The sequence below is a fragment of the Typopeltis vanoorti genome, chromosome 19 (genome assembly GCF_054136105.1).
Source record: "Typopeltis vanoorti isolate ZY-2024b chromosome 19, IOZ_Tvanoo_1.0, whole genome shotgun sequence".
NCBI lineage: Eukaryota > Metazoa > Arthropoda > Arachnida > Uropygi > Thelyphonidae > Typopeltis > Typopeltis vanoorti.
This window is the reverse complement of record NC_143567.1, coordinates 16,380,424-16,401,352: the sequence shown is the minus strand read 5'-3', so window position 1 is coordinate 16,401,352 and position 20,929 is coordinate 16,380,424.

Genomic DNA, 20,929 nt, shown 5'->3' with positions numbered 1-20,929 from the left:
ATCTTCACAAGAAGAACACAATACCGCGTTTATTTTATTATGTAGCTCACGTGATTATAATGAAACACTAGAAAGAGTATTGAGAAGCGAAAAGTATTAGATTCCCTAACCAGACGATGTAACGCTGCACAAAAATACTAGAAAAATAAATGAATATCTAAACATGTGAGATCTGGACTTGAGGAATATTGTCTCAAGTCCAAGTTCGTTCGTTCATTCAAAAGTATTCCACAAAAGTGGAGAGGCATTGATCAAATCTACTAATAATATACTAATAGCGAAATTTTCCCTTTCAGTCGTTTCGGACCCTAGGTAACTTTGTATGCACTGCCCACAAAGTGTTCCTGGTGAGAATGGTTTTTTCCATTGCTATCCCCCCAATCCCTCTCCCCGATTTTATCCGAGCTCGGGACCGGCATATAGCTAGGACGTATTCATGACTGTAATCCATGTGTGTTCACGGGGTTGGTTTGCCTGTTCTGGGGGACGAAAACCCGAGTTTCCGAGTGAAAACGCCCCTCTACCTCCGTATGAAACCGGCTAACTCCTTTCGTCGAAAGAGACCAGATAAAGGTTCCTCACGTCACTGACGGGAATCGAATCCAGGTCTTTCCGATCAAAGGGCTTCGTCCGTACTGACTGAGCTACGGAGGCTCATATACTAATAGTAGAATTAACGAAGCATGAATATGAAAATATAACAGAAGACCATCCAGTCGAAAGAAAATTAAAAGAGAAGGCAACTAATGTATAACGATACTCCTACAAAATGCAGCAACAAATCGGTAGCTTACATATTTTATGTAAGCTACCGATTACATAAAATATGATAATTCTATCAGGATTTTCAAACTCAATTATCCCACATATGAATGTCAATAAGCTTTATAAGATTTCCATACTTATGCTGTCAAAAAAGGTGCTTTGAAACAGAACTAAATATAAAAACAAAAAATTTGATAACTAGAGACTTAAAAACAAAACACATACAATAAAAACATAAGAATATCCGAAATGAAGACAGAAATTCAATAAATCGTTTAACCTTTCATGAGAAATTAATTAGCCACATGTACAATATTGTATGCAGAGGCTGCTTGCTGACTTCCTTTATATACAAGTGGCCTAGTCACGAACTTTCTTCACGTGCAAACTCTGTTTGCTTAAACTTGGACAGATGATTAAACAAGAATATCATTTCTTGTCTGGTATAATTTAGTTTATAACCAAGTGGACAAACCTACAAATATCGCTGATCCAGAATATTTTAATAATAAAGATACACGTTCTTATTTGAATATAGAAAATATGACGTTTGTATTAATTCAATCTTGGTATCCTCCTGGATCTGGTTCTCCTGATAGCGGCTTGCTTCTTCGGGAGTACAGCAACTCTATTCGGTGTCTGTCACTGAGCGTAAGTAGTATGGGTGTCAGTTTGAACCAGATCAAGATAAGATAAGGAATCGTGACGTGATTGGTTGACATCACTGTGGGCGTGGCTTCATGGGATTGGAATGTTAGGATTTTCCCTGTGGGCATATGTGTCAATGGCTTCAGTTCTTGTGTTTTGGTTCGCGTATGGAATTGTGGGTGTTTTTTTGGTTCGCGTATGGAATTATGGGTGATGGTAGAGATAAGGAATCGTGTTGTGATTGGTGGGACACTTTGAACCTGAAGATCAAGATAAGATAAGGAATCATGACGTGAATGTTATGAGATGTAGATAAGTGACGTCATTTGTTAGTTGTAAAGAACTGGCGTTGTTGTTTTGAATGGAAAAGGGAGATATATTAGAGATAAGGAATCGTGTCGTGATTGGTTGACACTTCTGACCAGATCAAGATAAGATAAGGAATCGTGACGTGACTGTTTGTTGTTATAGAGTTTGGAATGTTTGGTATTTCGCTGGGCCCCCCCTTCTGTCAGAAACATCATATGGTGTTTTTGGTTCGTTTATTGCATTGTGGGTGTTATTTAGAGATAAGAATCGTGACCTTATGTGTTTGGAAATTCATAGTTTCGAGGTTTTCTGATTAATTTAATTATATGCTATGTCACTCAACCATATTTTTTTCTTCTACAGATGGTTGTACTAACTTCCAATACATTTGGGGTATTTCTTTAATGTTAAAGGGTTGGGAATTCTTAGAGTATGTCGTGATGGTGGGTGTGATTAGGTTTTCTGAATAATTTAATTAGATATACTAATGTCACTCAAACACACACACTCCCCCCCCCCCCCCCTCTATAGATGGCTGTACTAATTTTCCAATACGTTTTGGGGTATTTCTTTCCTGTTAAAGGTTGGGAATTCTTAGAGTAAGTCGTAATGGCGGCAGTCTTTCGATCTTTTCTGAATAATTAATTATATACTGGTGTCACTCAAACACACATACTTTTTTTTTCCCCCATAGTTCATCTGTATTTTCTTCTATATTCATATTCTAATCAAGTTCATATTTTATTCATAATTCAGCCAAATATTTTGATTTGTCTAAAATTAAGATCTTAAAGTTCAATAAATAAATAAATAAATAAACAAATCGTGTGTGAATTCAAGGTGATTTCAAAAGTATTCTTACTTAAACATACATAACACATCAAAGACACTGTTTGTTCTTTTAAGTTTACACATTTATTTCACAGATATTATATACAAAGCAATAAGCAGAAATAGGAATTTACATATATCACCAATGCAAATTGTGTTTTTCTTGGCGTAACATTCTTTGATGAGGCAAGTTTGATTGCCTGATTTTGATACTACTTCCCAAATGATTATGGCAATTTCTGGGGTCATAATATTGCCAGTACTGCTATAAAAGCAAGTATCTGGCACTTTGGGGATGGTTCTTGATTTTCACCTGCAAAGAAAAAAAAATCATTGATAGTAATGGAAAAGTTAGCAGATTACTATAATCCTAATACAGTAATTAGTTTTGGAAGTATCAAAGCTTTACAGAAACATACCAATTTGTCACATGAAACCGTGAAAAGTTGGTTAGCAACACAACCTACTTATGTGAGACATTAACCATTAGAAGAAAGTTTAAACGCAATCAAATCAAAGTCCCGACACTTTTACACACTTTTCAATGTGATTTGGTAGATATGTCATCCCTTGCAAAAGAGAATGGGGGGGGGGGGTGTTTCCTTCTTGTATGCATTGATTGTTTATCCCGCTTTGCGTGGGTTCGAACACTGAAGAAGAAATTAGCAGACGATGTTGTTAATGCTTTCGAGTCTATTTTTAAAGAGGATGTGCCATATTATATAAACACTGAACAAGGAAAAGAGTTTTGCAACAAGAAAGTTCGTACAATGTTTAAAAACCATAATATTCATTTCTACACGACCAGGAGTGAAATGAAAGCACCCAATGCAGAAAGATTTATCAGAACATTGAAAACAAAGATCTACAAATGGATGACGTATACTAAAAGTAAAAGTTATACGAAAGTTTTGCCGACCCTTGTACATACTTATAACCTCACACCACACCGCACTATCGGTATGGCTCCTTCGCAAGTTAACCTTCACAACGAGGATTATGTTTGGAAATATTTGTACAGAACCCAAGAGGAGACTACCAAACCAAAATTTCAAGTAGGTGATAGTGTGGTTTTAAGTGATACCCACAAATTTAGAAAAGGGTATCGGGGTAACTGGTCACGAGAATTGTTCACTATTGCTCAGGTTATTAATAGAAACCCTGTAGTATATGGAGTTCGCAGTCGGGACGGAGAGATAGTGGAGGGAACTTTCTATGAACCTCAACTACAAAAGGCTAATATACCCAATGAACTTCCGGAAGACGTGTATCTAATCGAACAAGTACTTAAGCAGCGCAAACAGAAAGGAAAGCTTCAGTATTTTGTTAAGGGGCTCGGTTATCCCTCATCGTATAATTCTTGGGTTCGTAGCGAAGATGTTTTACTTAACCCTTCCCAGTAATGCCAGTATGAAAATGTTTCCTACAAACACGCAAACGAAATTTCAAGTGGAATTACCATACGAGATCAGACTTAGGAGATATTTGCACATTGTTTCGCCATGTGTAAGTACGCGTGCTCTGTCCTACTATCTCAACATCCTGAGGGAACATGGAGACACACGATTGCCCACTCATAAATAGGAAGTTGCTCTTGCCGAAATTCAAGTTCCGGGAGAATTTAATAATATAGATTCCGGTTACGATGAGTTTCATATGATACGTGCAATTACAAGAGTCAACAATATTGACAACATCATCATCACAGGAAATAAATTTTCGAAAAGTCTAAAGAAGGATTTTACAAAGTGTACAAGATTCCCTGGCAGTTACAATTCACTCTCTGAACTTCAAGCAGTTTGATGTGAGTTCTGTGATTACTGGAAAAAAGAACCCAAACAACACTATTTCTCTGACAGTCCCAAAAGATTACAACCTGTTGTTTCCCAAGGAGGCCTCGGGTTTGGGCCTTCTACTGGGTTTTAATCAGATTGGTGTTAAACTGAAAGGTACAATCACAGGGAAATATCCAACTGATATAAAGAGGGGGTGTAGCCGCATATTTTGTTTATTCTGATTTAATCCAAGAACAGATAGTTGGTGATACATGTGCACCATGTATTGGTGCACATGTATCACCAACGAGTTACGAGTGGTTCAGTGCAGCACCAAGTGTTCCTTCGTTTTTGCTCAACCTGATTATTATCCGTTACGAAAACAGACATATCAGTCAATTAGCATTGAAATTCGTTCTGACAGCGGGGAGTTGTTCCACTTTCGTGGCGGTAAGACAATAGTTAAATTACAGTTCCAACAAGTGAAGGATGACTAATTATCTCAGATATTACACATTGAAAACAGGTGGGGCTCAAATGTTTACGGGCCCCCCAATACAGCGTGGATACGGATTAGGTAGCATTTTCAGAAGTGCCTTCTCCTTTCTAAGTCCATTTTTAAAACCTGCAGCTCAATTTGTCAGTCGTCAAGCCTTAAAAGCCGGTCAGCATATGATAGGAGATGTAGTGGAAGGGATACCTGTACGTCGAGCCTTTATAAACAGAGCATCAGAAGCTGGGAAAACCATTGCTGAAAAGGCTCAGAGTCGATTACTTCAGAGAGGTCAAGGAAATAAGAAGAAAAAAACGAATACTAAAAAGCGCAAGCGAGATGACATCTTTTGCTGAGGATATGATGTCAGAGTTAGATCTTTTTTCCCACCCTTGTGTCAACATGTATGTGGAAAGAAGTTCTTATGTTACCTACCAACCAATATCCAGTACTGACAGTGGAGGTCCTGTGGAGTTTTGCATATCAGGTACATCTGAAGAATACTTGGATTTGGGAAAATCATACCTACGTGTTCGTGTGCGCATCACTCACAATGATAATAAACCTATCAAAGATTCTTCAGTTGGTGTTGTGAATAATTTTTTCCATTCCCTGTTCAGTCAAATTGACTTTTTTCTCCAAGATAAACAAGTGAATGTGGCATCAGACACGTATCCTTATAGGGCTTATATTGAAAACCTACTAAATTATGACAGAGATGCTAAAAACAGTCAGCTGACAAATGAACTATTTGTTAAAGATGATGTGGCTAATGTTAGTGATATGTTTACCAAAAGTGAATGTGGGATACGTAGACGACAAGATCGAATTAACCAATCGAAAAGTGTCGAGATGCTTGGGCGTATACACGCTGATATCATGCATCAAGGCCGGTACTTGATCAATAACGTTACTGTTCGTATGGGTCGCAGTTCTCCCGAATTTTGTTAACTGACGGCAAATGCTGATTCTAAGGCTAAAGTGTAAATTGAAGAGGCTACACTTTTTGTCTGCAAAGTCAAAATAAATTCAAAGATTCAACTGGTTCACCTGTCTGTGTTAGGCAAGACAAACATGGTATATCCCATCAATCGTGAGCAAGTGTCTTATTTTTCGATTCCCAAGGGTATTTCAGATGCCACACGAGAATCTGTATCTAGGTGAAATACCATCTAGATTAATTATTGGACTGGTAACTAGTGACGGATTTAATGGCACTTTCAACAGAAATCCATTTAATTTTCATCATTTCAATCTGAATTTTCTTGTGGTGACAGCTGACGGTATTCAGTATCCCTCACAACCTTTGACTCCGAACTTCAAAGAAAGGAATTACAGCAGATGTTATATGTCACTGTTCACATCACTAGGCAAATGGAACAGAGGCTGTGGTAATGACATTTCTTATGAAGAATACGTAAAGGGAAACGTTCTCTATGGATTTGACTTATCGCCAGATCAAAATGCCGTTGCCCCCATCAGCCTGTTAAGAAGAGGAAGTGTGCGACTCGAAGTTAAATTTGCTGAACCTCTTCCTGAAAACATCAGAGTGGTTCTTTATGCAGAATTTGAGTGTACGTTATCCGTAACAAAGGATCGTTCTGTGTTACTGGACTATGAACACTGATCAATTAGTAAGCATACTAGAGTTAGAACCCACCACGAGAAAAGTGGGTTTAGGAGTTTGTGCTCGTGATGAATTGCCACAATATCCGATCAGAAAACAACAGTCGATGTTCGTCGTGAACACAGATCCGACCTGGTTGCCAGGACAACATTGGCAAGCTATCTATATTAAAGACAAACACGGTGATTTTTTCGATAGCTTCGGTCGTTCACCCGAAAACGATATTGTTAGCTTTCTGAATATCAACACTAATAAATGGTATTATAATTCTGTAGCTGTACAAGCTAAGGAATCTGTCGCGTGTGGTTTGCACTGTGTGTATTTTTTAATATTGAGATGTCGTGGTCTTTCTATGCAAAATATTATTAGCAAATGTTATTCTAAGGATTTGTGGTTAAATGATATTATAGTAACTAATGCTGTTACAGATCATTTACTGAAAATAAAAAAATAAAATTGTTTTTTTCACTTACCATTTTTTCAATACCAGATTCTTATTCCAAAGCAGCTTTCGGAGAGATAAGGAGATGAATTTGGTACTCCTTCTTCGAGCTCTCTTGCAGGGAGGGATTGGAGTGGAAGCATTTTCTTCACTGGGACTGGCTGACGTTGATGGGAATGGTTCTGGGTATTTGGTTTGTTCAGTAAAGGTTCTGGACGTGGTAGTCTATGTTACTGTTGCTCTCCTTCTGTGTGAGCCAATTGGTTTTTCAATCCTAAATACTTTTGCAGAACATTTAAATATGCTTTTACTTTTTCATCTGCATGTTTATTTCTTATTTTTAAAATGGCACTCATTTCATCATCGAGTATGTATAGTTCACGCTCCTCTGGTGAGTGGAGAAGGGTAAACTTTTTAAACATATTCATTTTCTAATAAGTGAAGTCAATAAAGGTACAATGATACTGCCTAATAATGGGAACAGTGCTTCCCCGTGCTGTAAAACCAGTTTTCTTCTGGTAATGAAGGGAAGCGATTTGTTACTTAGTGCTCTTATAATTTTTTTTTTTTCCCTTCGTAGGCGTGACTTCTGATTATGTTTTAGTGGAATATTTCCACATAAAACATTTTTGCAGATTTCACAGAGTATGGTGATTTGGCTGGAGGTGCACTGTTTTAAAGCATCATTTGCTTGTTTGGGAGAGGAATGAGATAAGTACTTGATGAGATATTCATAGCGTTTGAGTCTATCAGCCATTCAGGGATAAATACTATATTGGGTTCTTCTCCTGGCAAAATCCGTGACCTTAACCGTAAAATATTAGGTGTTTCCTGTCTAAAGTCTAAAACTAAATATGTATGGGGTTTACGTGTTGCTTCTTTATAAATCTGAACTAACACGTTCGTTTGTCCTGGAAATACTTGGGAAGCTAAATGAGAAAACTGCAAAGAGTCTCGGGGATTTTTAAAAGCAATAACATAATGGCTATTGAGAGAAATTGTACGAAAATGTGTATCTTTACAGAATAAATTTTGTGTCAGTAGAATGACACTAAGGTTACGGTGATGTGAACCTTTTATGAATACATTAGCTCTTTCCGTGCTGTCCTTAGCCTGGTGAACCAAATCATAAAATATGAGTAAATTTCTTACATTAGAATCAAATTCAGGTGACTTCAAACCATTCACGAATTCTATATTGGTAATTTTTTTTAAATTTATCTTGATTTTCACTGTAACAGTAAACGATTCGTTCCGGTGGTGGTTTGATCAGTTGATTACAATGTTCTATGAGAGACAACACGAATGTTGTTTTTCCTGACTGAGTAGCTCCCGAAATTATACATGTAAATTGATGTATGAACATATCGAAAATGATAACATAATAAGACTGTGATTATTTTTATATAATCAGAGATCATGTAAAAACAAATAGATACTTGTTTTAATATCAAAAAAATCTCCTTGTCAACATTTTTTTTTTTATCACAGTCATCATGTAATCATGCCAAGACGAAATTTTTCTTTTTTAATTCTACGAAAAAAAAGAAAAAAAAAAGCTATTGTGGAATAATAGTAACAATAACATTGATGTGAAAACTGTACAAGAGAAGGGCGACACTGCAAATTATCGTGTTGGGAAACAACCATGGATTTTTACCTACCAGGTAGAATGTTATTTAGTTTTCTGTCCCATGGATGGCATCTTTTGCTTATGGGGTATGTGAGTGTAAGGAATTATCCTTTAAAATACCCATAGGGAAAAGTGTATGTGTCTGTTGACACTATGCGCTTCGCAAAAGTTTATCCAAATCTTTTTGTTACGGAGGTCGTTTTGAGTTGACAGCTCCATTTGTCTCTGTGAACAGGAATTTGGATGTTTTGTGGCTCACCCCTTACTGCTGCTATCATAGATTCCAAATTGATCTCAGTGGCCACGCGAGAATTTAAAGTAATACCTTTGCATTTGGTCACAATCTTACCCCACCCCGCGTTCTGTAGGAATAAGATTTGGGGCCTGTGGTAACAAACTCAACAATAAAGTCACCGTCGAGTTCGTCACCTAGCTCCCCAAGGTTGACCAGTGGACGGTGAGTAATTGCCCGGTTTTTCAATGAAAATGACAGAATCAGTATCTGTGTATAAAAGCCGTCTTTGCAAAGGTTCCATGACCTCATATAACTTTATCCTACCGTAGGCAGCTACAAATAAGGAGATGACAGCATTCCCTTTCCTATTTTCAGGCTCAGTGCCTTCAATAGGAGAGTAGGCAACCATCATCTTCTCTTCTGAAACTAACCTGGCATCTTGGATAACTTTACTGTTATCTAAAAAAAGTTCTACGAGGTCTTCATAAGAGGAAATCACCTGGGTCTGAGTTCTTAACATTCTCATGCCAAGCCTTCCCCATAGAGAATTCAAACAAAGCTTAGAAAGTGAACGTTTACCAGGGTTTTTACTAATGTGTTCACTATTTAACATAACACCTACCCTTAGCAAAAACTCGTCCAGGTAAGCCTGTCGGTCATCCAGATGCTTCCTGTTTCAGCTTCAGAAAGATATCAATATAATGAGCAAAGAAGTTTTCTTCCCCTTCAAATTTTTGAGAAAAATGCCACACCTCGTAAAATTCGATAACTTTATAACCGGGAGAATGTGCTAAATCTAATTCTGGACAGCACCAATAACCTGTAAATGATCAGTCCGTATGAGAGCATAATGGGGCCATTTCGGAAGCACACTTTCCACACAGGGGGAAGATTAATTTTTCGTTAACTGTGATGGGCAAAACCGGTAAAAAGAGATCGGTAGGTGCTTCCACTTTTGCATGGCAAATACCAAAGTATACCCCAGGAGAATAGTCGAAATTATCGATAATAACTTCGGGATGCCCCATAGGAAATACCTGGTATTTCATTACCCATGGATAAAGGCTATTGAAGTCCAAATAGCGAATAACTTCCCCTTCTGACTTTTGTGATACATTTTGTAGCAGTCGGTTCTGCCACCATGCAGAGCACTACGAAGTAATATGGCTGGAATATTAAGAGCAGCAATAAAGGTTTTCAAGGCTGTGTTTTCAGAAATTTCTGCATTAAACTGACATTCCCAAATTGAGATCACATCGAATCCTTGGCTACGAAAATAGTTTTAGTGATCCTTTGTTTGCTCAAAAAGGGTTATCATGTTTGTATTTCTGTATGGTTGGTAAGTATTTGCTGTATAGCAGTTTTGACAACCATGGAAGAAGCAACGGTAATATTCATAAATTAAGCTTCCACATTTCCCATCGACAAAATGAGGTCCGATGCGGACTTCCCCCGCACAGAACATGCATGTTGTATAGTTATGTTGTTCAGTTGTTCTTGCCATTTGAGCCAAGCCAAAGCCTTTCGACTTTGTATGTTTGCCCCTATGTAACCCCGAGCAGGAAGTATGGCCAATGTTTTAGGTTTCAAAAAGTTTTGGAGAAATACTCTCAAACATACTCCAATTGTAATTGTAATGTCATGGAGAAAGGGATCAATCTGGGTGAGCTATATGAAGAGAGTGCGAAAAGTGTTGCAACTGTCACGCCAAACACGCACGTCATCTTTCGTATAAGCTAAAAGTTCCACTTTCAGACATTATTCAGTGTCTAGCCAATTTTCGTACCAAGTCTCGAACTCTGTACGAGTTTCTTTATTCATAAATTCCGGCTGGAAATATGATTTTTCAGGGATGACTCCACGATAATCCAGAGAATCGGATGTGTGAAACTTATGAGGAAAGAAACCCTTACAAACTTCTGGGAGATCGAACATGGCTGGTAGTTTCCTAAGAGCGACACTTATGTAGGAAAAACTGTCAAGAAATATGATGTTTAATGGGTCATAATAGATAGCAAGTATCTTCAATCCGTCAAACACTACACGGGGTTGGAAATTTTTTGAAAAAAGATATTCCAAAATAAAGTACCCGCCAAAACCACAAAAATTGTGTGCAATCACACGGACATTTTCGTATTTTGGTTTGACAGTCCGAAGGATCCTACCATCTTGTCCCCGTTTCATGATATTCTTGACAGATAACAACTCATCTAAAAACTGACCCACACAGAAATTTTCTGGCGGACAGACATGGCTTTTATCTGTAGAGAAAGTAGCCAAACATTGTCCGCAACGATGGAATTTTAACAAATATTATTTTGTATGTGCAAATTCAGACATTTGTTGCCATAGAAAAATCTATTGCATGACTCACACAAAAGAAGGTTATGCACACTATGATTGGCGTTTGTGCAACAGTGGGTACACTTATTTTGACATCTATGCATTTGCAATTTGATAGAAGTGCTGTATGTCTGAAAGCAACTGGGGCAATAATATGTATTCCCAAACAGAGCTGGCACACTACGCACAATATCATAATGAGAGTTGTGGTATAAAAGACAGATCTGTTTACTTGCATTTGGTCCCCGAAACACCACAGAAAAATCAGCATCTGACGAAAAAATTATGATTTGGTATTCCGGAGTCAAATGCTTTTGAAAGAGATATGCTTCTGGAATACCACAAGAAATGAGCGGAACCCCTGCAATTTTGTGGCCAGTTAAAGCCCTCTTTGTTTGTAACTTTTTACGATCTAACCGCACTTGTCTGTATGTTTGGGCATCATCACTGTGTGCAGAAACACCCAGAACAAGTGCTCGGGCCATGCATAGATTGTCTTTGTTGTTAATTTCCACAATAGCTTTTTTATTTTCACAAATTCATCCAGGCTAAGCAGCGTTCTTCTTTTAACATTGATTTTACTACCACCACCACCACTACCATTGTTACTGATATTGGTAAGTACGACATCGATAATCAGATCATTTGCCAAAAGAAACTCACGTTTCGATTGGGTGATAGCATAAAAAGCATCAACTATCCTTTGGATAGTTAGTTCAGAAAACAACATGAACAGTAAGTTAATGTTGCTTTCTAAATTGGATGCACTAACACCCAACCGAACATGAGAAAAAGTTCCTGAACTCGATAAACGCTGAATGATCTCATTAAGCATATCTCAAAATATTTCAAAAAACACTCTGGTGAAAAGAGTTCCAGATCACGAAATCGAACTTGATACTCCAATTGTCGAGTTTGATACTTGATAGAATTACGTGATAGGGCTACCGAAACAGTATAAAAGTCCCTGTAGAGTGAGGGTTCAACAGTAGTAGAAGTAGAGAGTTTAGTTTCACATCCAGTAACTGAATGTGAATTATATAAATTTTGGGGAGGGTCGCGACTTCCTCCAGCCACACCAGCGATTGTTACATTAGAATTAATACCACGTCCTGTGGTTTGTTCATTTTCACAACCATTTTCTCTTGTCAAATCAGCCTCTACAATGGTGGGTTGATGAATGAATATATTCCCATTACCATCAACAAAACGAATAACAGATGATCGCTATTAAAAAAAAAAATTACTTTCTAGATTTCAGAAATATCGTTTAGAAATAAAAACTCAATGTCATCCTAAGGTACTTTTAGCAATTTCGACACTACATGAGAGTTTCACTAACACAGTTTTACTAAACATCACCCCTCAAAGATTTTCCCCAAAAAATCCTAATAACCAAAAAATAAAACTAAATGTTACTCATCATAATGTATTTAGCAATTTCGACTATGCGATGGTTTCACTAACACAATATTACTAAATAACTACACTCAATATCTTTTCCCAATCAAAAAAAAAATATATATATATATATATATATATATATATATATATATATATAATGACTTATGGGATTTCACTTAACACAAAACAGATTGAATATCATTAACATGATTTTTATTTTTCCATTGCAAAAACCACCTTATAACTTTATAAACAAAAATCGCTAATGTAGTCACTAAAATTCATATGACATTGCTATAAAATGACAAAATTAACTTACCTTTTCTCCAGAAAAACTCATTTTGAAACTACAATCTTCTGAATGCATACAAAAATTACCAATACTAGAAACTAAAATGAAACGAGCGACCCTTTAGTCTATTTATAAAAAACAATTAGAACCAATGGAAAACCAATAACGACATGTGACAATGAATAACTTAGTTCTCAACGATCACACAAGGTCAAATTACGAACCTTTGCTACCCATCAGTAGTGTAATAATCAATTCCTGTATCACCTCGAAAACAATTAGTCACAACAGTAAGCTTGAGTAATACATAATCCTGGGGAATTTACCTTTGAAGAAACCGCTACACGTATAGGAAAGGAAGCGATTCGAACAACTTAGTTCTCAGCATCACATGAGGTCAATGCGAACTTTGCCGCCTAACACTAGTGTAAACATTAGTCACATCAGAAAGCTTGACTAATACACATCCTTGAGAAAAATTTTACCTTTGAAGAAACCGCTGTACGGCTATGAAAAGAACGATGACTACCCGGAAATGAGTAACTCAGTTATCTACAAACAAGGTTAATGAAAATTAACAGTGGGGAAAATAATTCACACACAATTTATTTATTTATTTTACTCACTTATTCTGGTTATAATATGTAGTTAACTGAATTTTAAAGTAAAACCTATAATGAAAAAAGTCAACTGGATTTTCCGAGTTGTGTTTGTGTTCTGTGCTGTGAATATATGTTAATAATCAACAATTTGGAATATTCAGAAAACCTAGATAGTACCAAGATATTCTCATTCTGGAAAGAAATGTAAGTTAATTTTTAACTTACACATAACAATTGATAATTGTAATTTCAATAATCACTGCTCGCATGTTATTGATAAGCGTAATTCTAATACTGAAGTTTTTTTTTTTTCATAAGAATAATCATAGGGTATATTAGAGTATCAATATGGATACATTAGCGATTTTTTATGTCTAATGTGTATGTGCGTGTGTGTTTAAGGGACACCAGTACATAATTATTCAGAAAAACTTGAAACACAACTGCCATCACGACTTTCTCTAAGAATTCCCACCCTTTAACAGGAAAGAAATACCCAAAATGTATTGAAAAATTAGTACAACCATCTATAGAAGAAAAAATTATTTATTGAACTTTAAGCTCTTAATTTTAGACAAATCAAAATATTCGGCTGAATTATGAATAAAATATGAACTTGATTAGAATATGAATATAGAAGAAAATACAGATGAACTATGGGAAAAAAAAGTGTTTTAGTTACATTAGTATATATAATTAAATTATTCAGAAAACCTAATCACACCCACCATCACGACACTCTAAGAATTCCCAACCCTATAACATTAAAGAAATACCCCAAATGTATTGGAAATTAGTACAACCATCTGTAGAAGAAAAAAACCTGCATGTTTGAGTGATATAGCATATAATTAAATTATTCAGAAAACCTCAAAACTGTGAATTTCCAAACACATAACATCACGATTCTTATCTCTAAATATCACCCACAATGCAATAAATGAACCAAAAACACCATATGATGTTTCTGACAGAAGGGGGCCCAGCGAAATACCAAACATTCCAAACTCTATAACAACAAACAGTCACGTCACGATTCCTTATACACTAATATATCTCCCTTTTCCAATCAAAACAATAATGTACTTATTTACAACTAACAAACGAAGTCACTTATCTACATATCATAACAACAAACATTCACGTCACGATTCCTTATCTTATCTTGATCTGGTCAGAAGTGTCAACTAATCACGACACGAATCCTTTTCTCTAATATATCTCCCTTTTCCATTCAAAACAACGTCACTTATTTACAAATAACAAATGACGTCACTTATTTACAAATAACAAATGACGTCACTTATCTACATCTCATAACAACATTCACGTCACGATTCCTTATCTTATCTTGATCTTCATCTGGTTCAAAGTGTCCCACCAATCACAACATGATTCCTTATCTCTACCATCACCCATAATTCCATACGCGAACCAAAAAAAATCACCCACAATTCCATATGCGAACCAAAACACAAGAACTGAAGCCATTGACACATACGCCCACAGGGAAATTCCTAACATTCCAATCCCATGAAGCCACGCTCACGATGACGTCAACCAATCACGTCACGATTCCTTATCTTATCTTGATCTGGTTCACACTGACACACATACTACTAGTGTAGCCACTGCTGAGCTTCCTGTCCTGGAGCTTAGTAGTGATCGTTAGTGTTACTCTGAGATTTCGAGTGATCTTGTAGATCGTTCAGAGTTTTTGGAGAAAGGTATATCCCCCCCCCACCTCTCTCTAAAGGTTGAAACTGCTTACTGAGACTGATTCATTGTGATTTTCAATAACTTTGGGTTCGAGACTTCTACGGAGGCAAATATATTTAGTAGATTCTTCTTGGTAATTTCTTATCTTAGAATTAAAAATTGCATTACCAATTACAGATGGGCGTTCCTAGTAGTAAAGCAGGTGTTTGCACAATTCAGAAGTTTTTACTTGGGTTTTTCGTCCCGTAAACTCAAGAAAATCAACCATAGAACCCACATTATTTCAGACAGTAACATATCGTGTTAGGGTTAGGTACCAAGAGATTGCAGCACTTGTTTTCCCATCTCTTCACCGGTGCCGTATTTAATTAATGATAGACATGATCCAGTTATCTCTGATTTGCTACCGGTGGAGATTGAACTGCCCACTCAGTCTCCAAAAGCTAGATAGGGTTAAAAGGCCTCACCTACTCCCTATAAGGGAATAAAAGGCATTAGCTGATTTTTTTATAGATTCTTGCAAACAAAATGGCCCACCCGACTGCAGCTTGAGAGGCCAACAATGATTCCAATCAACCAGACGAAGGGATCTGTATATAGCCAGAGACAGCAGCCGACTAATGCGCACGTGCTAAATTTTTGGATGATAAAAAACATTCAGTACCACATGTTCTAAAGAGTGTGGGGGAAAAAAAAAAAATAGGACATTACAATGGTCCTATATGGATGATGCAATAATGGCCCACTCCTTGAAACTAGATTGGCAACTGAAAAAGTACAAAATGCAGTCTCAGTACCAGAACAGTAGTTCAAAAAATGGAGAATTAATGTTCACGAGCACAGCAGTGCTATTCACAAGATGAGTGTCCCAAGAAGGAGAAGTTGTCATGTTTGACACCCCATTCCATGGCAACCAGTAGCCAAATACTTTAGGGGTACAACTAGATAAAGGGCTTCACTTTACAACTCATATTGATCATGTTTGCTCAAAAGCAAATAGGACAGCTATATTACTGAATCATTGCAGACATGCACAGAACTTTAACAGCTGCTAAACAGTGATCCCTTCCTATTTCAAATCCTCTGTATAATCTTGTGTCTGGAATCTGTGGGAAAACATCAGTATTAACATAGTCAGTGAAACTTCTAATTTCTTGCATCTTCTCTCCATGTGAATTTGTGCACATTTCTATGTTGAAACATGGTGTTAATAATAACTAATCCATGTACTGAGCAAAAATCTAGCAGGTACTTATCAGTATTGTTAGCCTTGCTATTTTCTCCAAATTTTCCCAAAACATTTCTGTGTCTGTTAATCATTTCCTACACTGCTGTTTTGATCTCCAACAAGAGTAAAAACTTTTCTGTTTTAAAATCATTAAAGTTCTTTATGGTGCCTCCTGAACTGAACATTCCACCTTCTGTCAGAATTGAAAGAGCTAAGGCTAAATATAGGAAAATGAATATATTTCTTTGGGATCAAAATATGATTAGTAGAGATCCGAATAGTGGGGTGTGTTACAGACATAATGGATCAGTTGCCAGTGATGACGAAATGCATCACCAAACAAAGACGATGGGTGCAAAAAGAGTAATTCCATGGAGGACTTTAATTATCCAAACATTGATTGGGTAGTTGTGAAATTGCATGAGAAGAACGAAACTGAATTTACTTAACTGTTGCAGGAAACTTCGTCAAGCAACATGTGACAGAAGGAACTCATGACTAAAGAGTGATCTGATTATAGTGTCAGAGAGGATTTGAGTTGAAGACTTAACTATTCTGCCTCTGGTTGGTGATAGTGATCACACAGTACTCACTTGGGAAGTAGCTAAATTTATGAATGTTCCATTCAGAAAACAGTTAGATGCTGAACTACAAAGCAGGAAATGATGACCACTTGAGGGGGTATGCTGGATTCTGGTATCGATTGTTGAATGGGAAGGATATCGACAGTGCGTAGGAACTGTTTAAAAAATACTTAAATGATGTAATATCAGAATGTGCCCATAGAGTTCAAAGAATAAATACAGTAAAAGTGAAAGAGATGTGTAATCTAATTAAGCAAGAGATTAGTTAAGGGGATAAAAATCCCTTATTGTTTTTCAGCCAGTAAGCAAAACTAAGATCGAAAACTACGATCTGAACGTTTCATGCCGACGAACTATCGGCGGATCCAAGCGTAAGTGACCACTTGGTAGTGCCACACCAGGGCAACTCGTTGCAAAGGTGGGGCAAGTTCCCTCACTATTCTTGATATTTTCTCATAATGTAAAAACACACAGCTCCTAGGAGATGTAGTAATGTTTTACATTATGAGGAGAGGTCACTACCCAGACCGGTTTCAACCTTTTTTGAGGTCTCTTTTCTGAATTATATACTTGGATAAAGGATTAAACCAAGTATATAATTTCTTGATATCTTTAATTTATAGTGGTCAAGGAGTGTTGGAAGAATGCAGTATCAGAATGTATACCTAGAGGCAGAAGGATACATCAGGTAGGAGTTGATGGATGAATATCTTCATTAAGCATGAGTTACACATGCAAAGAAAAGATTGTAGAGGATTGTAAAGAAAAGGGTGATCAGCATGCCCATGAGCAGTATAAGGTGGGCAAGAATGGTTTTTCAATATGATAAAAAAAAAGGCCAAAGCTAATTATGACAGAAAGTTAGCTAAGGCCTTTGGAAAGTGCTGATTGTGGAGAGATAACAGAACCAATCCAAACAGTTGAATTACCGAACAAGTATTTTGAGGGTGTATCATCTAGGTGGCATAATTGCAATGAGATGTGACATTCATTGAGAGGAGAATAGAGGTTGAAGAAATGGAGGTGCTTAAAATATTGCAGAACATCTATACAAACACAGCCATGGAATTAGATGGCATGTTGGCCCATATATTAAGATCGTGCAAAGGAATTATCAGCTCCTCTAGCCAAGCTGTTTAATTTAAGCCTCAATACTGGTAAGGTACCAATGGAGTGGAAAGAGGACAAAATAGTCCAATTGGATAAAGGAGGCTTCAAGATAGAAGTAACAAATTATAGGCTAATCAGCATCTGAGGTGATTAAGGTATTGGAATAATTGGGACAAAAGAATTCAGGACTGGGTGGATAGGAATATGATACTCAGTATGGGACAACATAGTTTTGTGAAGGATTGGTCTTGCCTTAATAACTTGCTTACTTTTTATAATCAAGTGTTAGTGGAGTTGGATAAGGGGAAATGGCTACTCAGTGATACTGTAAGCAACCAAAGTTTGCACCCGAAGTATTTTCAGGACTGGGGCAACTCGTATATAGAAGTTAATGACTTCGACTGGATAGTGACCCTTACCATAATGCACAGCATTATACATGTCTGCAAGGATATGTGCTTTGCATTATGGGATACTAAGGAAAGGGATGTGAAGTCATTAGCTTCTATATACAAGTTGCCCCAGTCCTGAAAATAATTCAGGTGCAAACTTTGTTTGCTTACACTTGGATAAAGGATTAAACCAAGTATATAATTTCTTGGTATCTTTAATTTATAGTATAACCAAGTGGAAAAACTTCCAACTCTTTGACCACCTCCCATGCATCACCACTCTTTCCCCCACAAATTTTTATGCCATTGCTCTGCTAAAACTTGATTTCTCAGCTTGTCATAATCACCTGCTTTCTAATACCACATATATGCCTTCTTAACAGAAAATTCTGCATGTCTGGCAATCTCCCAGACTACAAGATCATTTTCTCCTAGTAGAGGCAGTGTAGCTAGATTAATTAGTGTTAAATTCTCAAATGCAGCGATCAGATTCAGCACTCTTGAACCCTCTGTCTCCATTAGATTATTAACATGTCCACAGTTAATTATCTCTCAGCAACCACAAAAATTCCATTTCCTTCACACCTGTGACTATTCCTCCTTCCAATCTATGTCCCCATAGTTGAAATCCTCCATGATAATTACTTGACCTACACTCATCATGCTAATTTGTGGTGCATGTCACCTACATTCACCCTTTTCCTCTCTGGATAATAACAGTTACATATTTAGTCTTGTTGGCCTGCATCTCACATCAGACAGCCTCAAATAAACTGTCCTCTATATCCCTGTCCCCCTGATGTACACTTCTACTCTTTTTGGCTGCAATTCCTGTGCTATCATTAGCAAACCCCCCCCCCCCTCATAAATTACACTCGTATGATTTCCTCTGTTACAGGAATGGTGCTTCTGTCAAATCTTATACTATATGACAAAAAAGCCAAACCTAGAATTTTTGATTATTGACTTAGGTTAAGGTTTCCTTGCCTCTTTCAGTAATGTTCATCTTCTGTATTTAGTGAATTAAGATCGAAACTGGAACATTTATATCTCCAGATTAATTTGACTTTATCATTAAGTACATTAAAATCACAACAGAAGTCATTTGTTGTGATATAGATATAAAATAACTGATATAGATATTTATTATAATTACGGCTATTTTGCCTGCTTCAGTTTAGGAGTGCCCCTGTTTAAATGTCACTGGCTATTTACTCACGGATTCTTAGGACATTGTAGATGTTAATTTACCGAAAAGTATATGTAGCATAAGGAAGAGAAATTTACACATACCTTTTTCTGGGTGTTGCGATTTTTCTTCTTTCTGCGATGTCCAAAAACGACTGAGTGTGTGGAGGGCAGGGGGGGGGAATCAATTTGGGAGAATTAAAATAGAAAAACCCGGTTTTTTTTCAGTAATATATATATAAACATATATATTATATTATTATATTATATAGGGTAGGAAAGGGAGAAAGGGTTGATTTTTTATATAGGAAGGGGGAAGGGAAAGGGGGTTGACAGGGTGCGGTCCGTTTCGACTATTCTTGGTCGTCATCTGAACACATTGGGAAAGTGGATGTTACGTCAGGTCGGGTAGGTGCTTCTGTTTTTGAAGTGTTAGTGTTATCGCCTATTGGTCGGGGTTGTGACCTCAATTTTATGTTGTGAAGCTTCCAAACCTCGGAGTTTATGTAGAGCCTGTGTACATTGATAGAGTTCGCATCACATTTTATGGCTATTGTTTCCGATATTCTAAGCATTGTTTCATTGTCTTGTCTGTCTACTATGATGGCCTTGTCGATCTGCGGGGTATGTTTTTGTTCAAGGGCGTGAACAGCTATTTCCGTTTTTCCTGTGCTTTGTATTCGATTTTTCTTTTTGATGTCGCGTTTTTTAGTGTTTAAATGTTCTGGAATAGGGATGCTACAATCACGGAAGTGTTCTTGTAGTCTTGCCCATAAAGACCTGATGGTGGTACCTGTGTAGGTGATATCACAGTCTTTTTGGCAGGGAAATTTATAGACTACATTGTGATGCTCAAATATTTCTTTCTGTGTGTGAGGTTTGGTGGGTTTTAGGAGATCTACCAGTTTTTGGTTTGTGGTGAATACCAGTTTGTAGTCAGTATGTTTCAAGATGTATTTATAGGCTTTGTATATGTTTTGGGTGTATGGTAGTTTGATAATTTTTTGTGTTGGGAAGTTCGTTTTGGTACTTGGGTTGTTTTGGCGTTTTTTTTTGCCGTCCTGTTTGCGTAGTTAATCAGTTGTGTGGGATAGTTACGATTTATGAAGATCTGTGTTAGTTTTTTTATTTCTGCGTTTAGATTACTCTGATTGGTTGAAAATTTGTAAGCATTTATGAATTGTGATAAGATGACAGATTTTTTAATGGAATATGGATGGTATGAGTAAACAGGGGCACTCCTAAACTGAAGCAGGCAAAATAGCCGTAATTATAATAGTTTATTAAGAGGAGTAACATGGGAGTTTTC